The sequence below is a fragment of the Mytilus californianus genome, unplaced genomic scaffold, assembly GCF_021869535.1.
Source record: "Mytilus californianus isolate M0D057914Y unplaced genomic scaffold, xbMytCali1.0.p SCAF_3, whole genome shotgun sequence".
NCBI classification, from domain to species: Eukaryota; Metazoa; Mollusca; class Bivalvia; order Mytilida; family Mytilidae; genus Mytilus; species Mytilus californianus.
In genome coordinates, this window is record NW_026262679.1 from 66,169,535 (window position 1) to 66,191,181 (window position 21,647).

Genomic DNA, 21,647 nt, shown 5'->3' on the forward strand with positions numbered 1-21,647 from the left:
ACAGAGTTTTTTTTTTATATATTTTATTGTTTAATGTTGATCATCTGGATATGGAATCATTTAATATTGGGATATTATGACCAAAAGGCTAGTTTAGCTAGTGCATTCTCAGATAGTAGCCTGGAGACTCAATACCAATTTGACAAAAAAATGTTTTGGAGTAATGTTTTATTCCAAACCCAATTCACATGCAGCTGTGCATATATTTGTGTACATGTTCTTTAATATAGGGCACACATGGGCACACAACAAATATGTAATTGGTCTTGCAGGTATTTTCTTGCAATCTCTTGAAAAATCATTCATAAACATTTAGAATTAGTAGAAATTAGTGCTTTTAGATTGTGGTTTGTGTACACGTTTATTATGGATTCAGTTTCTTCATGTTCCTGACAATCTTTCAAGCCAAAAGGATCCAAATCTTCATCTGCATAATAAAAAAAAAACTTAGTCCAAATTAAAATATATGTGTGGTTCCAGTTACATTCGCAAAAAAAGATAGGGTTGCTAGGTTGCATTGTTTTTTTTTTTTGGATTGTCAAAATCTGGAAAAAAAATTGTATGTTCACCGAGTCCAATTCTGGTATTATAAACACCCCTACCGCAAGTTTGCCATTTTCTATGTTTGGTTGTAAAATAAACGGACATGTTACGTTTTTAGTTAATTTTGTTGCAATCTGTTAAAAATTTGTTGCGTTTTTAGTGGATACTTTTATTGGAAATTCATATGACAGAAGTCTGTGAATTTAATTATTGAAATTCACATTCCATAAAATTGGATCGTTCAAAATTTATTTTACAGAATTAAAAAAAAAAGTTCTAGGGTGGGTCTGGTAACTGGAACCACACATATATTATTATTTTGCCTTAATTCAAACGGCAATCATGGCAATTGGTCATATTTTAATTGAGGAAGGTTTTGAAAATTACTATCTAAATGAAGGCAATAGTATGTGATTTAAAAAGAATTTTTGTTTCTGTTTGTTGTTAACATATAGGTCATTTTTTATGCCACCACCGAAGCTGAAGGGGCATTAAGTGTTACCCTTGTCTGTCTGTATGTACGTTTCAAAGGTGGTTACTGTTTTTAACTTTAGTTTGCCTCAACCAAATGCTTTGAAAATTATACACAATGCTAATTACCACAAAACACTGTTCAGCTTTGATTTTAAATGGTGTCACTTATACTTTTACTGTTTGTCCCTTTATAATGTACACATTCTCCATTTATTTATTTTATTGCAAATTAGAACTATGAAAAAATAACAAGGAATTTATAAGGTTTTCAAACATGGCTTTTTAAACCATATGTAATAAAATTATGAAAAGATAAGTAGGGATAAGTGGGCAAAATTGTAATGGCACTTCATGGATAAAACCAGAGGATTCTGAATATCCGACAAAAAGTTAAAAAAAAATAAGAGAGCGACCATCCTTAAGTATTAATGTGTTTACGACACTTTGACAAAGACCATAACCATATATCCCCTGTGGTGCAAAGTAGACAAAAAGAACTTCTGACCAATCTTTTAGAACTATCAAGCCTAATGCACATTATATTCCTTTCAATTTTTATTTTAAGGTGAAAATAAAATTTGTTTTCAACAGAGGAAATATATACCTACTAATTTATGAGAAGTATTAGACCACCAAGTTTTACTCCCCATCCATGAAAACAGTCACTGTAATAACCTAAAAAGGAATTAAAATTGAAGCAAATTATATATTTTACAAAAGTGTTAAATTGTCAGCCAAAAAATTAGTTTTCTGACTTAAGATTTAGCATAGCATCAAAACCAGTTTAATATCTATAAAAGCTGGAAAAACAAAACCTGTTTTGATTTTGTTTCAACATTAATTTTTTTCTCAATAATCTACGAGTTATCTCCCATTGAATGACACATTCTTGCTGTTTGTTGTACTAGCCTCCCCCTGAACGTGAAATATATCTCAGAATTTACTTTTCAAATGATATATTACTTTATTCATGTTACTGGAAACCAAATATCAAACTGATAAAATAGCTTTCTTGGTACTTTGAATGTGGAAAATAAGTGTTTTTTGTCGTATTTTCATAAAATTCTACGAAGGTTTGACAAAGTAATTGATAACTAATATTTTAACCTTAAAATTATCTTAGTGAAAACTTTGAAAAAAGTCCATTTATTGCATCTGTTGCAATGGAGGACTGATTTCCAAGTTAAATAAAAATTGATAATTCCCCTTCTCTGATTTTATATACAGCAATAATAACTAATTAACTCATACCCTACACACATTTGTTCCTTCAATTTGAATTTCAAAATTTTGCTGTGGATTCTTCTGATGTACAATTACTTTAAAGTTTGATAAAGTTTTTGATGTTTAAAAATTTTTTAACCATAATACTGAAACTAAATTTGGACGCCTAAAACAAAGTAATGTGAATTGCTATATATATACCTGGCTTCTGCGACAAAATGTCACAGGCAAAATTCAAGTGCATTTACATAATCTTTAATCGACAAGTTTATAAATCTATGCAATGGTTCTTACCTTAAAAGACAGCTCCAATGACCATTCTAAACAATCCATACTGACAAGCAGTAATTAATGCTAGCCTGAAAGTAAAATGCTTAGTCAATCAAAATTGTTCAAAACAGAGGCTCTTAAGAGCCTGTGTCACTCATCTGCATCTTCAACAATAACCACTTCTTGGTAAAAATCATCACGAAAGGGCAATAACTCTATAAAGAGTAAACTGACGATTTCAGTCATGTTGACATATTTGTAGGTCTTGTCCTGTTGATCATTTTTGCTTTTTAAAGTTTCTATCTACATTTGTATCCATTTTATTTTTTTCAAGATAATAGGCAAAAACTAAAAAAACGTGGTAAAAAAACGGCATAAACTCCATGAACAGGTCGACTTAAGATTTAATCCAAGGCAGCTTTTTTGTAAATCTTTACTTGCTGATCAATGGTAAAAAATCGTCATTGAAGATCAATTACTCCAATAACAAGTCCTCAGAAGATTTCAGTCATTTGACTTTTGTGCATATCATGTCTTGCTTTTTTTATATTAAAATTTCTCTCCATCTATTTTTATTTTCAAAATAATGATTAAAAATGAAAAAAATTGGTAAAACTTTACATTTAAAGGCAATAACTCCTTTAAGAATGTCTAACAGTTTTGACGTAATTGTACAGCAGGTAGATCTCAACATTCTGAACATTTCTTCATTTTTGTGGATAGAGAAACAATTGTATTTTTGTGGGTTTTGCTACAGTTGGCATACAAGCCTATAGAAAATTTGTACTACATTGAACATTAATATATGTTGGTCACTTATATATCACGAAAATTGGTATCCAAAGAATAATAAATCCAGATTTTATGGAAATAGGTTATATATGACATAAACTGTTAACACAGAGATAATTGTCTCAACTATTTGTTATTTTGATAATGCAAATGTTGAAATTAAAATAGCAATACTTTAACATGTAAGTTATGCAAATATTCAAAGTCAATGAACCATGACTGAAGGTACAGGGCTAAACAATCTCCATGGAAATGAGATTTGCCAATGTTAATACAACTGCAAACCAAATACCATTGACTTTTCATAAGTCGTTCCCTTTAAACAAACCTAAACACAAACATTAACTTGTAAACTATGTAAAAGTTTCAAAGTCAATGAACCATAATTAGGGGGTGGGGTTATATAATCTCCATGGAAATGAAACTTGCAAATGCCAATACATTTGCATACCGAATATCATTGACTTAACATAAGTGGTTAATCTTAAACTGACCTAATCACAAACTAATACATGTAAACTAAGCAAAAGTTTCAAAGTCAATAGACCATGACTGAGGGGTAGGGACCAAATATTCTGCATGGAAAGGAGATATGCCAATGATTATACAACTGCATACCAAATATCATTGACCTACCACTAGTGGTTCCCAATAAACTGACCTAATCACAAACTAATACATGAAAAGTAAGCAAAAGTTTCAAAGTCACTAGGCCATGAATGAGGGGCGGGGCCAAATAATCTCCATGGAAATGAGATATGCCAATGCTTATACAACTGCATACCAAATATCATTGACCTACCACTAGTGGTTCCCCATTAACTGACCTAATCACAAACTAATACATGTAAACTAAGCAAAGTTTCAAAGTCAATAGACCTTGACTGAGAGGGCGGGGCCAAATTATCTCCATGGTAATGAGATGTGCCAATAGACATTTACGGAAAGTCTCGGTACCGACTGTTGACACCAACTCTGATTAGTAAAATGAAAGGGGTCGTCTCAAAATAAAAATAAAACTAAATAATTAGCTTTTCAAGGTAAAATTTGCAAATAACAGTTAAACAAGATTTTACACAACGATTTATTTAATCAAATAAGGCTTGTCTTCTGTTGTTGTTTTTTTTAGTTAATTTTCACAGTTTCACACAAATCTTATCCCCTGCTTCTTAGCTCAAAGGTATTTGTGAGCTTTTGCCCTGATCACTTGGCATCCGTAGTTTTGTCCGTTATTTTTTCCGACTGAAAAAAAGTGTTTTACCAAAATTGGTATAAACGAAAGCTCTTTAGATGCAGGAATTATGTCTGACAACCCTTTCAAATTTCAGAATTGCCATCGCTGCCTTTGAGCGTTAACTTCTCGTCCAAAAATGAATGTAGGATTGATGAATGGATGGTTGGATGTTCAACTTAAAGTGGGAAGCTAAATCCAGGAAATGGAACACAATTAGATATGAATATTTGACCTTGTATTGTACAAGACTGACACACCGATTTTTATCATTCCATTTCAAAAGGTAACTGTCCGCAGTAAAACATGTCAACCAACCCTAACACATTATTCTGACTCAGGGCCGACCATGCTTCGTGCTTAGTGGAGAAGCAGTAAATATCAATTTTTAGTCTTTGGTTTGACCAGTGGTGGATCCATAATTTCCAGAAACGGGGGCCCGCTACATTTTTTGGCCCTTAAAGGGGGTGCAAGATCCAAATGTTGCCAAATATTTCCGTTATTTTAATAAAATTTTCCAGAAAAGGGGACCAGGTCCCTCTGATCTCCCCTTAATTCAAATCAACATCTGTTGACTCGAACCAAACTTGATAGAAATTTTCCTGGGTTGCAAATTTTTTTTTCAGAATGGCCGCCCCAGCTTTTAATTTGTTGGCACATATTTTCAAGTAATATGGTCAGCACTGATTATATGTTCCCGCTTCTGCCACACCACTTGTTAATTTAGGGAGCTACCTTTTACTTGTATGCCAAAAACAGCATACCTATGTCTCGCGTCAAGGCGAGACAAAAATGAGTAACAGAAGATGTGTTGTATACATCAATGTGACAACATCCCAACAACACAAAAATATGACATCCACAGAATTAATTAAAAATTAAAATCTTTAAAACATTTGAAAAAAAAAACTTCTGACCTCTTACATCTTCAAGCATAGAGCATATTTTATTTCCTATAAACTTATTTTATGATGAAAATAAAACTTGTTTAAATAGAGGAATTATATACCTACTTAAATATTAGAAATATTATACCACCAAATCTTACTCCCATCCATGAAAACACTGAAATCACCTGAAAAGGAATTAAAATACATTTTACAAATCTTGTTGAAATTGCCAGCCTAAAATTTTCAATGAGTAATCTCCCAATGAATGAAACAGTCTTGCCATTTGTTGTACTAGTCTCCCCTTGAAGGAAAAATTCTCTCTGAATTTTACTTTTCGTGATTTAAAAGCTTTATTCATGTTCCTGGAAACCATATATTGAATTGATAAATTCTTTTTTTTTGTGTGTTGTAAATATGGAAAATAAGAAAACAGATGTTGCCTTCTGTACTTTTATCACATATTTTTAGAGAATATACAGAAATTGTATTGCCTAATTGTACTTACATTATTTCTTTAATGGCCACACATCAGACTTGGAAAGTGATCAATGTAATAATCTTCCTTGAAGCTGCTGTCCTTGCTTCTTTATTTTTTCCATGGCAGAGCCTCAGAGTTCGTTGAAGATCTATGTTACCAACTTCCTTGGAACTGCTATCGCTGCTGCTTTATTTTGTTTTTTCACTCTGCATGTAGATGGAAATCAGATAGTTATTGTATATATGTACCACTCAGAAATAACCTAAAAAGGAATTAAAATTGACATAAATTATACATTTTACAAATCTTGTTGAAATTGCCAGCCTAAAATTTTCAATGAGTAATCTCCCAATGAATGAAACAGTCTTTCCGTTTGTTGTACTAGTCTCCCCTTGAAGGAAAAATTCTCTCTGAATTTTACTTTTCGTGATTTAAAAGCTTTATTCATGTTCCTAAAAACCATATATTGAATTGATAAATTCTTTTTTTTTTTGTGTTGTAAATGTGAAAAATAAGAAAACGGTTGTTGCCTTCTGTACTTTTATCACATATTTTTAGAGAATATACAGAAATTGTATTGCCTAAATGTACTTACATTATTACATTATTTCTTTAATGGCCACACATCAGACTTAGCCATGCTGTGTTCCTTTGAATTGAAAGGTGTGTCACGGTCTTTGAAGTTTGCTCCTTATGAATGGCTAATAAACTTTTAGGCCACAAACGGTCAAAATTTTTATACAGATGAGATGACTCTCAGAAAAAAAACATAAAATAATCAACTTTTTTGACAAATTGCAGAGACTGTAAGCTTACATGATTTTACTTCTTTCAGTCTTTCTTACATCACAGAGTACTAGAATGTAGAGAGTAGGTTACCTATCAAAAAGTTCTATACTCTCTAGTCAATTCGGTAACATGAAAATAGATTATAACAATACATTTTTATTAAAGTATGTATCATTAGAATATTAATTTGAAAGCTATAAATATTAAACCCAGTTGTGATTAAAAAACCAAGCAATTTTCCCAGGGGAAACTGATTTTATCATTACCTAACAAGGTTTAACCTAACTCATCTTCATCTTCTATGTACAATGGAACCATCTTCAAGCTGTACCACTAAAACTTCTCAGGCCTGCATTTGTAACAAAAACAAAAATTATAAATGAGTGATGTGTTGGATAATTTCTAGCACAAATAATTTACTGTTAATTCAGAAACACTATTGCGAGGTTTTATTAATCTGAATGATGCGACAGGTTGAGTTATATTGCAATAATAAGAAACTCCAATTCCGATATCTGTATGAAGAATTTCCTGAAATTCAATAAAATAATCTTACTTTTAGTCCATTATGTCAAAATCGCAATAATAAATGCACACAATAATTTCTGAATTTACAGTAGTTTGCTTTAGTAAGAGAAATACAAAAGTATGAATTTGTGATGTGTATAGATTGTAGGATATCTTTATATATATAACTGCTGGTATATCTTTGACTTCAGTATTGAAGACTTTTTAATAATATAGTCATTATATCGAAATTAATGTGCGTGTCAAATTATCAGAAGTTGGTGGCTAACCAAAACAATCTGATGTATACATTTTGAACAGAAATAATTAAAATTCAACTGAATTTCAAACAATCTAAATCAAGTCATATTTTCCAAATTACTTTAAAAAAATCGACTAAATATGTAGATATCCAAATTGACAATGGGAAACTTTACTTTCATTCAGGTGATACTATTAGAGAAAGGGTTTCCAAATTGTCAATGTTTAAGAGACTATTTGCTGTTAAAATTAATTCAGAAATTAATGTGATGCATGTTTTAATTCAAATCCTAAATTGGAGTACAAGTATACTTTCTTATCAAAATATATTTCATTAGAGTATAAATTTGAAAAAGAAATTTTGGACTTATTTGTAATAAATTTTCAAGCTGTTTCTCCAGGGAAAACTGATTTTATTACCTTACAACTATTAACAGTTTAAGTACAATTGTAATGACAAAATACCTACATCATCATGTAGGCATCTACAATTAAATCATCTTCACGGCAAGTACTGTATTTTCTTCTTCTTCTCTTTTGGCCCGTCTATCTGTAATACATATTCAAATTATTTTAATATCTATCAGACAACTATTAATAAATAAAAAAAAAAATATACCTTCTTTCCGATGCATATGTTACCTGTTCCGACGTAAATATCCTGGGGCTGGTATCTGAAACAAAAACAAAATAAGTTCAAAAATATTGAACCAAATATAAAACTTAAAAAATTTGCTCCTTTAATGTTTTTTTTCTTTTAAAATATCTATAAAGAAAAACTGGCATTAATGGCAGCCATCATCATTGGTCAATTGCTCTTTTTGACTATATATCATTAACTTATTTTCATTATAAATCTATATTTCAATTGATACGATATTCCCGGGCTTGTGTTTCCTATCATGATTTCCTTGATAGAGGATTGCTGCTCACAAGGAAGCTATTAAACCAAGAGTTCCAAATGGTGAAGTTGAAGTCATCCCTTCGTTAATTTTACGGACGCCATCACGAGTTGGTTGACTGTTATGGAATAACCGTTTCACAGATGATATTGGATATGTTCCTTATGTCGTAACTACAATACCCTTCCCTTTTCACGAATGTGACTTACCGAATAAGACTATTTACCAGATTTGTAATAACATAAGCAACTCGACGGGTGCCACATGTGGAGCAGGATCTGCTTACCCTTCCAGAGCACCTGAGATCACCCCCAGTTTTATGGTGGGGTTCGTGTTGCTTAGTCTTTAGTTTTCTATGTTGTGTCATCTGTACTATTATTTGTCTGTTTGTCTTTTTATTTTTGGCCATGACGTTGTCAGTTTGTTTTCGATCTATGAGTTTGACTGTCCCTATGGTATCTTTCGTCCCTCTTTTTTTTTCAATTAGGTAATGAAGACGGTTTAATGATATAATCATTATTTCTGAAATTAATGTGCATGTCAAATTATCAAAAGTTGGTGGCTAACCAAAACAATCTGATGTATACATTTTGAACAGCAATGATTAAAATTCAACTAAATTTCAAACAATCTAAATCAAGTCATATTTTCCAAATTACTTTAAAAAAATCGACTAAATATGTAGATATCCAAATTGACAATGGGAAACTTTACTTTCATTCAGGTGATACTATTAGAGAAAGGGTTTCCAAATTGTCAATGTTAAGAGACTATTTGCTGTTATAATTAATTCAGAAATTAATGTGATGCATGTTTTACTTCAAATCCTAAATTGGAGTACAAGTATACTTTCTTATCAAAATATATTTCATTAGAGTGTAAATTTGAAAAAGAAATTTTGGACTTATTTGTAATAAATTTTCAAGCTGTTTCTCCAGGGAAAACTGATTTTATTACCTTACAACTATTAACAGTTTAAGTACAATTGTAATGACAAAATACCTACATCATCATCTAGGCATCTACAATTAAATCATCTTCACGGCAAGTACTGTATTTTCTTCTTCTTCTCTTTTGGCCCGTCTATCTGTAATACATATTCAAATTATTTTAATATCTATCAGACAACTATTAATAAATAAAAAAAAAATATTGAACCAAATATAAAACTTAAAAAATTTGCTCCTTTAATGTTTTTTTTCTTTCAAAATATCTATAATGAAAAACTGGCATTAATGGCAGCCATCATCATTGGTCAATTGCTCTTTTTGACTATATATCATTAACTTATTTTCATTTTAAATCTATATTTCAATCAGTAATGAAGACGGTTTAATGATATAATCATTATTTCTGAAATTAATGTGCGTGTCAAATTATCAGAAGTTGGTGGCTAACCAAAACAATCTGATGTATACATTTTGAACAGAAAAGATTAAAATTCAACTGAATTTCAAACAATCTAAATCAAGTCATATTTTCCAAATTACTTTTAAAAAATCGACAAAATATGTAGATATCCAAATTGACAATGGGAAACTTTATTTTCATTCAGGTGATACTATTAGAGAAAGGGTTTCCAAATTGTCAATGTTGAGAGACTATTTGCTGTTATAATTCATTCAGAAATTAATGTGATGCATGTTTTACTTCACATCCTAAATTGGAGTACAAGTATACTTTCTTATCAAAATATATTTCATTAGAGTATAAATTTGAAAAAGAAATTTTGGACTTATTTGTAATAAATTTTCAAGCTGTTTCTCCAGGGAAAACTGATTTTATTACCTTACAACTATTAACAGTTTAAGTACAATTGTAATGACAAAATACCTACATCATCATCTAAGAATCTACAATTAAATCATCTTCACGGCAAGTACTGTATTTTCTTCTTCATCTCTTTTGGCCCGTCTATCTGTAATACATATTCAAATTATTTTAATATCTATCAGACAACTATTAATAAATAAAAAAAAAAAATATACTTACTTTCCGATGCATATGTTACCTGTTCCGACGTAAATATCCTGGGGCTGGTATCTGAAACAAAAACAAAATAAGTTCAAAAATATTGAACCAAATATAAAACTTAAAAAATTTGCTCCTTTAATGTTTTTTTTCTTTCAAAATATCTATAAAGAAAAACTGGCATTAATGGCAGCCATCATCATTGGTCAATTGCTCTTTTTGACTATATATCATTAACTTATTTTCATTTTAAATCTATATTTCAATCAGTAATGAAGACGGTTTAATGATATAATCATTATTTCTGAAATTAATGTGCGTGTCAAATTATCAGAAGTTGGTGGCTAACCAAAACAATCTGATGTATACATTTTGAACAGAAAAGATTAAAATTCAACTGAATTTCAAACAATCTAAATCAAGTCATATTTTCCAAATTACTTTAAAAAAATCGACTAAATATGTAGATATCCAAATTGACAATGGGAAGCTTTACTTTCATTCAGGTGATACTATTAGAGAAAGGGTTTCCAAATTGTCAATGTTAAAAGACTATTTGCTGTTATAATTCATTCAGAAATTAATGTGATGCATGTTTTACTTCAAATCCTAAATTGGAGTTCAAGTATACTTTCTTATCAAAATATATTTCATTAGAGTGTAAATTTGAAAAAGAAATTTTGGACTTATTTGTAATAAATTTTCAAGCTGTTTCTCCAGGGAAAACTGATTTTATTACCTTACAACTATTAACAGTTTAAGTACAATTGTAATGACAAAATACCTACATCATCATCTAGGCATCTACAATTAATTCATCTTCACGGCAAGTACTGTATTTTCTTCTTCTTCTCTTATGGCCCGTCTATCTGTAATACATATTCAAATTATTTTAATATCTATCAGACAACTATTAATAAATAAAAAAAAATATACTTACTTTCCGATGCATATGTTACCTGTTCCGACGTAAATATCCTGGGGCTGGTATCTGAAACAAAAACAAAATAAGTTCAAAAATATTGAACCAAATATAAAACTTAAAAAATTTGCTCCTTTAATGTTTTTTTTCTTTCAAAATATCTATAAAGAAAAACTGGCATTAATGGCAGCCATCATCATTGGTCAATTGCTCTTTTTGACTATATATCATTAACTTATTTTCATTTTAAATCTATATTTCAATCAGTAATGAAGACGGTTTAATGATATAATCATTATTTCTGAAATTAATGTGCATGTCAAATTATCAGAAGTTGGTGGCTAACCAAAACAATCTGATGTATACATTTTGAACAGAAAAGATTAAAATTTAACTGAATTTCAAACAATCTAAATCAAGTCATATTTTCCAAATTACTTTTAAAAGAATCGACTAAATATGTAGATATCCAAATTGACAATGGGAAACTTTACTTTCAGTCAGGTGATACTATTGAGAAAGGGTTTCCAAATTGTCAATGTTAAGAGACTATTTGCTGTTATAATTCATTCAGAAATTAATGTGATGCATGTTTTACTTCAAATCCTAAATTGGAGTACAAGTATACTTTCTTATCAAAATATATTTCATTAGAGTATAAATTTGAAAAAGAAATTTTGGACTTATTTGTAATAAATTTTCAAGCTGTTTCTCCAGGGAAAACTGATTTTATTACCTTACGACTATTAACAGTTTAAGTACAATTGTAATGACAAAATACCTACATCATCATCTAGGCATCTACAATTAAATCATCTTCACGGCAAGTACTGTATTTTCTTCTTCTTCTCTTTTGGCCCGTCTATCTGTAATACATATTCAAATTATTTTAATATCTATCAGACAACTATTAATAAATAAAAAAAAAATATACTTACTTTCCGATGCATATGTTACCTGTTCCGACGTAAATATCCTGGGGCTGGTATCTGAAACAAAAACAAAACAAGTTCAAAAATATTGAACCAAATATAAAACTTAAAAAATTTGCTCCTTTAATGTTTTTTTTCTTTCAAAATATCTATAAAGAAAAACTGGCATTAATGGCAGCCATCATCATTGGTCAATTGCTCTTTTTGACTATATATCATTAACTTATTTTCATTTTAAATCTATATTTCAATCAGTAATGAAGACGGTTTAATGATATAATCATTATTTCTGAAATTAATGTGCATGTCAAATTATCAGAAGTTGGTGGCTAACCAAAACAATCTGATGTATACATTTTGAAACAGAAAAAATTAAAATTCAACTGAATTTCAAACAATCTAAATCAAGTCATATTTTTCAAATTACTTTTTAAAAAATCGACTAAATATGTAGATATCCAAATTGACAATGGGAAACTTTACTTTCATTCAGGTGATACTATTAGAGAAAGGGTTTCCAAATTGTCAATGTTAAGAGACTATTTGCTGTTATAATTCATTCAGAAATTAATGTGATGCATGTTTTACTTCAAATCCTAAATTGGAGTACAAGTATACCTTCTTATTAAAATATATTTCATTAGAGTATAAATTTGAAAAAGAAATTTTGGACTTATTTGTAATAAATTTTCAAGCTGTTTCTCCAGGGAAAACTGATTTTATTACCTTACAACTATTAACAGTTTAAGTACAATTGTAATGACAAAATACCTACATCATCATCTAGGCGTCTACAATTAAATCATCTTCACATCAGTACTGTATTTTCTTCTTCTTCTCTTTTGGCCCGTCCATCTGTAATACATATTCAAAATATTTTAATATCTATCAGACAAATATTAATAAATAAAAAAAAAATATACTTACTTTCTGATGCATATGTTACCTGTTCCGACGTAAATATCCTGGGGCTGGTATCTGAAACAAAAACAAAATAAGTTCAAAAATATTGAACCAAATATAAAACTTAAAAAATTTGCCCCATTTAATGTTTTTTTTCTTTCAAAATATCTATAAAGAAAAACTGGCATTAATGGCAGCCATCATCATTGGTCAATTGCTCTTTTTGACTATATATCATTAACTTATTTTCATTTTAAATCAATATTTCAATCAGTAATGAAGACGGTTTAATGATATAATCATTAGTTCTGAAATTAATGTGCGTGTCAAATTATCAGAAGTTGGTGGCTAACCAAAACAATCTGATGTATACATTTTGAACAGAAAAGATTAAAATTCAACTGAATTTCAAACAATCTAAATCAAGTCATATTTTCCAAATTACTTTTAAAAGAATCGACTAAATATGTAGATATCCAAATTGACAATGGGAAACTTTACTTTCATTCAGGTGATACTATTAGAGAAAGGGTTTCCAAATTGTCAATGTTAAGAGACTATTTGCTGTTATAATTCATTCAGAAATTAATGTGATGCATGTTTTACTTCAAATCCTAAATTGGAGTACAAGTATACTTCTTATCAAAATATATTTCATTAGAGTATAAATTTGAAAAAGAAATTTTGGACTTATTTGTAATAAATTTTTAAGCTGTTTCTCCAGGGAAAACTGATTTTATTACCTTACAACTATTAACAGTTAAAGTACAATTGTAATGACAAAATACCTACATCATCATCTAGGCATCTACAATTAAATCATCTTCACGGCAAGTACTGTATTTTCTTCTTCTTCTCTTTTGGCCCGTCTATCTGTAATACATATTCAAATTATTTTAATATCTATCAGACAACTATTAATAAATAAAAAAAAAATATACTTACTTTCCGATGCATATGTTACCTGTTCTGACGTAAATATCATGGGGCTGGTATCTGAAACAAAAACAAAATAAGTTCAAAAATATTGAACCAAATATAAAACTTAAAAAATTTGCTCCTTTAATGTTTTTTTTCTTTCAAAATATCTATAAAGAAAAACTGGCATTAATGGCAGCCATCATCATTGGTCAATTGCTCTTTTTGACTATATATCATTAACTTATTTTCATTTTAAATCTATATTTCAATCAGTAATGAAGACGGTTTAATGATATAATCATTATTTCTGAAATTAATGTGCGTGTCAAATTATCAGAAGTTGGTGGCTAACCAAAACAATCTGATGTATACATTTTGAACAGAAAAGATTAAAATTCAACTGAATTTCAAACAATCTAAATCAAGTCATATTTTCCAAATTACTTTAAAAAAATTGACTAAATATGTAGATATCCAAATTGACAATGGGAAACTTTACTTTCTTTCAGGTGATACTATTAGAGAAAGGGTTTCCAAATTGTCAATGTTAAGAGACTATTTGCTGTTATAATTCATTCAGAAATTAATGTGATGCATGTTTTACTTCAAATCCTAAATTGGAGTACAAGTATACCTTCTTATCAAAATATATTTCATTAGAGTATAAATTTGAAAAAGAAATTTTGGACTTATTTGTAATAAATTTTCAAGCTGTTTCTCCAGGGAAAACTGATTTTATTACCTTACAACTATTAACAGTTTAAGTACAATTGTAATGACAAAATACCTACATCATCATCTAGGCGTCTACAATTAAATCATCTTCACATCAGTACTGTATTTTCTTCTTCTTCTCTTTTGGCCCGTCCATCTGTAATACATATTCAAATTATTTTAATATCTATCAGACAACTATTAATAAATAAAAAAAAAATATACTTACTTTCTGATGCATATGTTACCTGTTCCGACGTAAATATCCTGGGGCTGGTATCTGAAACAAAAACAAAATAAGTTCAAAAATATTGAACCAAATATAAAACTTAAAAAATTTGCTCCTTTAATGTTTTTTTTCTTTCAAAATATCTATAAAGAAAAACTGGCATTAATGGCAGCCATCATCATTGGTCAATTGCTCTTTTTGACTATATATCATTAACTTATTTTCATTTTAAATCTATATTTCAATCAGTAATGAAGACGGTTTAATGATATAATCATTATTTCTGAAATTAATGTGCGTGTCAAATTATCAGAAGTTGGTGGCTAACCAAAACAATCTGATGTATACATTCTGAACAGAAAAGATTAAAATTCAACTGAATTTCAAACAATCTAAATCAAGTCATATTTTCCAAATTACTTTTAAAAGAATCGACTAAATATGTAGATATCCAAATTGACAATGGGAAACTTTACTTTCATTCAGGTGATACTATTAGAGAAAGGGTTTCCAAATTGTCAATGTTAAGAGACTATTTGCTGTTATAATTCATTCAGAAATTAATGTGATGCATGTTTTACTTCAAATCTTAAATTGGAGTACAAGTATACTTTCTTATCAAAATATATTTCATTAGAGTATAAATTTGAAAAAGAAATTTTGGACTTATTTGTAATAAATTTTTAAGCTGTTTCTCCAGGGAAAACTGATTTTATTACCTTACAACTATTAACAGTTTAAGTACAATTGTAATGACAAAATACCTACATCATCATCTAGGCGTCTACAATTAAATCATCTTCACATCAGTACTGTATTTTCTTCTTCTTCTCTTTTGGCCCGTCCATCTGTAATACATATTCAAAATATTTTAATATCTATCAGACAAATATTAATAAATAAAAAAAAAATATACTTACTTTCTGATGCATATGTTACCTGTTCCGACGTAAATATCCTGGGGCTGGTATCTGAAACAAAAACAAAATAAGTTCAAAAATATTGAACCAAATATAAAACTTAAAAAATTTGCTCCTTTAATGTTTTTTTTCTTTCAAAATATCTATAAAGAAAAACTGGCATTAATTAATGGCAGCCATCATCATAAGTCAATTGCTCTTTTTGACTATATATCATTAACTTATTTTCATTTTAAATCTATATTTCAATCAGTAATGAAGACGGTTTAATGATATAATCATTATTTCTGAAATTAATGTGCATGTCAAATTATCAGAAGTTGGTGGCTAACCAAAACAATCTGATGTATACATTTTGAACAGAAAAGATTAAAATTTAACTGAATTTCAAACAATCTAAATCAAGTCATATTTTCCAAATTACTTTTAAAAAATCGACTAAATATGTAGATATCCAAATTGACAATGGGAAACTTTACTTTCATTCAGGTGATACTATTAGAGAAAGGGTTTCCAAATTGTCAATGTTAAGAGACTATTTGCTGTTATAATTCATTCAGAAATTAATGTGATGCATGTTTTACTTCAAATCCTAAATTGGAGTACAAGTATACTTTCTTATCAAAATATATTTCATTAGAGTATAAATTTGAAAAAGAAATTTTGGACTTATTTGTAATAAATTTTCAAGCTGTTTCTCCAGGGAAAACTGATTTTATTACCTTACGACTATTAACAGTTTAAGTACAATTGTAATGACAAAATACCTACATCATCATCTAGGCATCTACAATTAAATCATCTTCACGGCAAGTACTGTATTTTCTTCTTCTTCTCTTTTGGCCCGTCTATCTGTAATACATATTCAAATTATTTTAATATCTATCAGACAACTATTAATAAATAAAAAAAAAATATACTTACTTTCCGATGCATATGTTACCTGTTCCGACGTAAATATCCTGGGGCTGGTATCTGAAACAAAAACAAAACAAGTTCAAAAATATTGAACCAAATATAAAACTTAAAAAATTTGCTCCTTTAATGTTTTTTTTCTTTCAAAATATCTATAAAGAAAAACTGGCATTAATGGCAGCCATCATCATTGGTCAATTGCTCTTTTTGACTATATATCATTAACTTATTTTCATTTTAAATCTATATTTCAATCAGTAATGAAGACGGTTTAATGATATAATCATTATTTCTGAAATTAATGTGCATGTCAAATTATCAGAAGTTGGTGGCTAACCAAAACAATCTGATGTATACATTTTGAAACAGAAAAGATTAAAATTCAACTGAATTTCAAACAATCTAAATCAAGTCATATTTTTCAAATTACTTTTAAAAAATCGACTAAATATGTAGATATCCAAATTGACAATGGGAAACTTTACTTTCATTCAGGTGATACTATTAGAGAAAGGGTTTCCAAATTGTCAATGTTAAGAGACTATTTGCTGTTATAATTCATTCAGAAATTAATGTGATGCATGTTTTACTTCAAATCCTAAATTGGAGTACAAGTATACCTTCTTATTAAAATATATTTCATTAGAGTATAAATTTGAAAAAGAAATTTTGGAATTATTTGTAATAAATTTTCAAGCTGTTTCTCCAGGGAAAACTGATTTTATTACCTTACAACTATTAACAGTTTAAGTACAATTGTAATGACAAAATACCTACATCATCATCTAGGCATCTACAATTAAATCATCTTCACGGCAAGTACTGTATTTTCTTCTTCTTCTCTTTTGGCCCGTCTATCTGTAATACATATTCAAATTATTTTAATATCTATCAGACAACTATTAATAAATAAAAAAAAAATATACTTACTTTCCGATGCATATGTTACCTGTTCCGACGTAAATATCCTGGGGCTGGTATCTGAAACAAAAACAAAATAAGTTCAAAAATATTGAACCAAATATAAAACTTAAAAAATTTGCTCCTTTAATGTTTTTTTTTCTTTCAAAATATCTATAAAGAAAAACTGGCATTAATGGCAGCCATCATCATAAGTCAATTGCTCTTTTTGACTATATATCATTAACTTATTTTCATTTTAAATCTATATTTCAATCAGTAATGAAGACGGTTTAATGATATAATCATTATTTCTGAAATTAATGTGCATGTCAAATTATCAGAAGTTGGTGGCTAACCAAAACAATCTGATGTATACATTTTGAAACAGAAAATATTAAAATTCAACTGAATTTCAAACAATCTAAATCAAGTCATATTTTTCAAATTACTTATAAAAAATCGACTAAATATGTAGATATCCAAATTGACAATGGGAAACTTTACTTTCATTCAGGTGATACTATTAGAGAAAGGGTTTCCAAATTGTCAATGTTAAGAGACTATTTGCTGTTATAATTCATTCAGAAATTAATGTGATGCATGTTTTACTTCAAATCCTAAATTGGAGTACAAGTATACCTTCTTATTAAAATATATTTCATTAGAGTATAAATTTGAAAAAGAAATTTTGGAATTATTTGTAATAAATTTTCAAGCTGTTTCTCCAGGGAAAACTGATTTTATTACCTTACAACTATTAACAGTTTAAGTACAATTGTAATGACAAAATACCTACATCATCATCTAGGCATCTACAATTAAATCATCTTCACGGCAAGTACTGTATTTTCTTCTTCTTCTCTTTTGGCCCGTCTATCTGTAATACATATTCAAATTATTTTAATATCTATCAGACAACTATTAATAAATAAAAAAAAAATATACTTACTTTCCGATGCATATGTTACCTGTTCCGACGTAAATATCCTGGGGCTGGTATCTGAAACAAAAACAAAATAAGTTCAAAAATATTGAACCAAATATAAAACTTAAAAAATTTGCTCCTTTAATGTTTTTTTTCTTTCAAAATATCTATAAAGAAAAACTGGCATTAATGGCAGCCATCATCATAAGTCAATTGCTCTTTTTGACTATATATCATTAACTTATTTTCATTTTAAATCTATATTTCAATCAGTAATGAAGACGGTTTAATGATATAATCATTATTTCTGAAATTAATGTGCATGTCAAATTATCAGAAGTTGGTGGCTAACCAAAACAATCTGATGTATACATTTTGAACAGAAAAGATTAAAATTTAACTGAATTTCAAACAATCTAAATCAAGTCATATTTTCCAAATTACTTTTAAAAAATCGACTAAATATGTAGATATCCAAATTGACAATGGGAAACTTTACTTTCATTCAGGTGATACTATTAGAGAAAGGGTTTCCAAATTGTCAATGTTAAGAGACTATTTGCTGTTATAATTCATTCAGAAATTAATGTGATGCATGTTTTACTTCAAATCCTAAATTGGAGTACAAGTATACTTTCTTATCAAAATATATTTCATTAGAGTATAAATTTGAAAAAGAAATTTTGAACTTATTTGTAATAAATTTTCAAGCTGTTGTCCAGGGAAAACTGATTTTATTACCTTACAACTATTAACAGTTTAAGTACAATTGTAATGACAAAATACCTACATCATCATCTAGGCATCTACAATTAAATCATCTTCACATCAGTACTGTATTTTCTTCTTCTTCTCTTTTGGCCCGTCTATCTGTAATACATATTCAAATTATTTTAATATCTATCAGACAACTATTAATAAATAAAAAAAAAATATACTTACTTTCCGATGCATATGTTACCTGTTCCGACGTAAATATCCTGGGGCTGGTATCTGAAACAAAAACAAAATAAGTTCAAAAATATTGAACCAAATATAAAACTTAAAAAATTTGCTCCTTTAATGTTTTTTTTCTTTCAAAATATCTATAAAGAAAAACTGGCATTAATGGCAGCCATCATCATAAGTCAATTGCTCTTTTTGACTATATATCATTAACTTATTTTCATTTTAAATCTATATTTCAATCAGTAATGAAGACGGTTTAATGATATAATCATTATTTCTGAAATTAATGTGCATGTCAAATTATCAGAAGTTGGTGGCTAACCAAAACAATCTGATGTATACATTTTGAACAGAAAAGATTAAAATTTAACTGAATTTCAAACAATCTAAATCAAGTCATATTTTCCAAATTACTTTTAAAAAATCGACTAAATATGTAGATATCCAAATTGACAATGGGAAACTTTACTTTCATTCAGGTGATACTATTAGAGAAAGGGTTTCCAAATTGTCAATGTTAAGAGACTATTTGCTGTTATAATTCATTCAGAAATTAATGTGATGCATGTTTTACTTCAAATCCTAAATTGGAGTACAAGTATACTTTCTTATCAAAATATATTTCATTAGAGTATAAATTTGAAAAAGAAATTTTGAACTTATTTGTAATAAATTTTCAAGCTGTTGTCCAGGGAAAACTGATTTTATTACCTTACAACTATTAACAGTTTAAGTACAATTGTAATGACAAAATACCTACATCATCATCTAGGCATCTACAATTAAATCATCTTCACATCAGTACTGTATTTTCTTCTTCTTCTCTTTTGGCCCGTCTATCTGTAATACATATTCAAATTATTTTAATATCTATCAGACAACTATTAATAAATAAAAAAAAAATATACTTACTTTCCGATGCATATGTTACCTGTTCCGACGTAAATATCCTGGGGCTGGTATCTGAAACAAAAACAAAATAAGTTCAAAAATATTGAACCAAATATAAAACTTAAAAAATTTGCTCCTTTAATGTTTTTTTTCTTTCAAAATATCTATAAAGAAAAACTGGCATTAATGGCAGCCATCATCATAAGTCAATTGCTCTTTTTGACTATATATCATTAACTTATTTTCATTTTAAATCTATATTTCAATCAGTAATGAAGACGGTTTAATGATATAATCATTATTTCTGAAATTAATGTGCATGTCAAATTATCAGAAGTTGGTGGCTAACCAAAACAATCTGATGTATACATTTTGAACAGAAAAGATTAAAATTTAACTGAATTTCAAACAATCTAAATCAAGTCATATTTTCCAAATTACTTTTAAAAAATCGACTAAATATGTAGATATCCAAATTGACAATGGGAAACTTTACTTTCATTCAGGTGATACTATTAGAGAAAGGGTTTCCAAATTGTCAATGTTAAGAGACTATTTGCTGTTATAATTCATTCAGAAATTAATGTGATGCATGTTTTACTTCAAATCCTAAATTGGAGTACAAGTATACTTTCTTATCAAAATATATTTCATTAGAGTATAAATTTGAAAAAGAAATTTTGGACTTATTTGTAATAAATTTTCAAGCTGTTGTCCAGGGAAAACTGATTTTATTACCTTACAACTATTAACAGTTTAAGTACAATTGTAATGACAAAATACCTACATCATCATCTAGGCATCTACAATTAAATCATCTTCACATCAGTACTGTATTTTCTTCTTCTTCTCTTTTGGCCCGTCTATCTGTAATACATATTCAAATTATTTTAATATCTATCAGACAACTATTAATAAATAAAAAAAAAATATACTTACTTTCCGATGCATATGTTACCTGTTCCGACGTAAATATCCTGGGGCTGGTATCTGAAACAAAAACAAAATAAGTTCAAAAATATTGAACCAAATATAAAACTTTAAAAATTTGCTCCTTTAACGTTTTTTTTCTTTCAAAATATCTATAAAGAAAAACTGGCATTAATGGCAGCCATCATCATTGGTGAATTGCTCTTTTTGACTATATATCATTAACTTCTTTTCATTTTAAATCTATATTTCAATCAGTAAT

General features: G+C 28.5%; 1 protein-coding gene across 47 annotated transcripts in view; it reads right to left on the minus strand.

Moving 5' to 3' along the window:
* Positions 1–21,647, minus strand: part of LOC127733114 (hepatocyte growth factor receptor-like) — a 143,852-nt gene that overhangs the window by 373 nt on the left and 121,832 nt on the right. For 46 of the 47 annotated variants that reach the window (XR_007996761.1, XR_007996800.1, XR_007996785.1 and 43 more), the window contains 20 exons: positions 21,243–21,445; positions 20,325–20,527; positions 19,407–19,609; positions 18,488–18,691; positions 17,566–17,769; positions 16,645–16,848; positions 15,722–15,924; positions 14,802–15,004; positions 13,882–14,085; positions 12,962–13,164; positions 12,040–12,243; positions 11,121–11,323; positions 10,199–10,404; positions 9,368–9,448; positions 7,929–8,133; positions 6,958–7,040; positions 5,930–6,164; positions 5,548–5,609; positions 2,536–2,600; positions 1,626–1,692 (listed from right to left, as the gene is read on the minus strand). The gene's annotated coding sequence lies outside the window, so the exon portion shown is untranslated. Of the gene's footprint in view, positions 1–1,625; positions 1,693–2,535; positions 2,601–5,547; positions 5,610–5,929; positions 6,165–6,957; positions 7,041–7,928; positions 8,134–9,367; positions 9,449–10,198; positions 10,405–11,120; positions 11,324–12,039; positions 12,244–12,961; positions 13,165–13,881; positions 14,086–14,801; positions 15,005–15,721; positions 15,925–16,644; positions 16,849–17,565; positions 17,770–18,487; positions 18,692–19,406; positions 19,610–20,324; positions 20,528–21,242; positions 21,446–21,647 lie in introns of those variants that run through there. The other variant, XM_052242404.1, reaches the window with a different exon arrangement.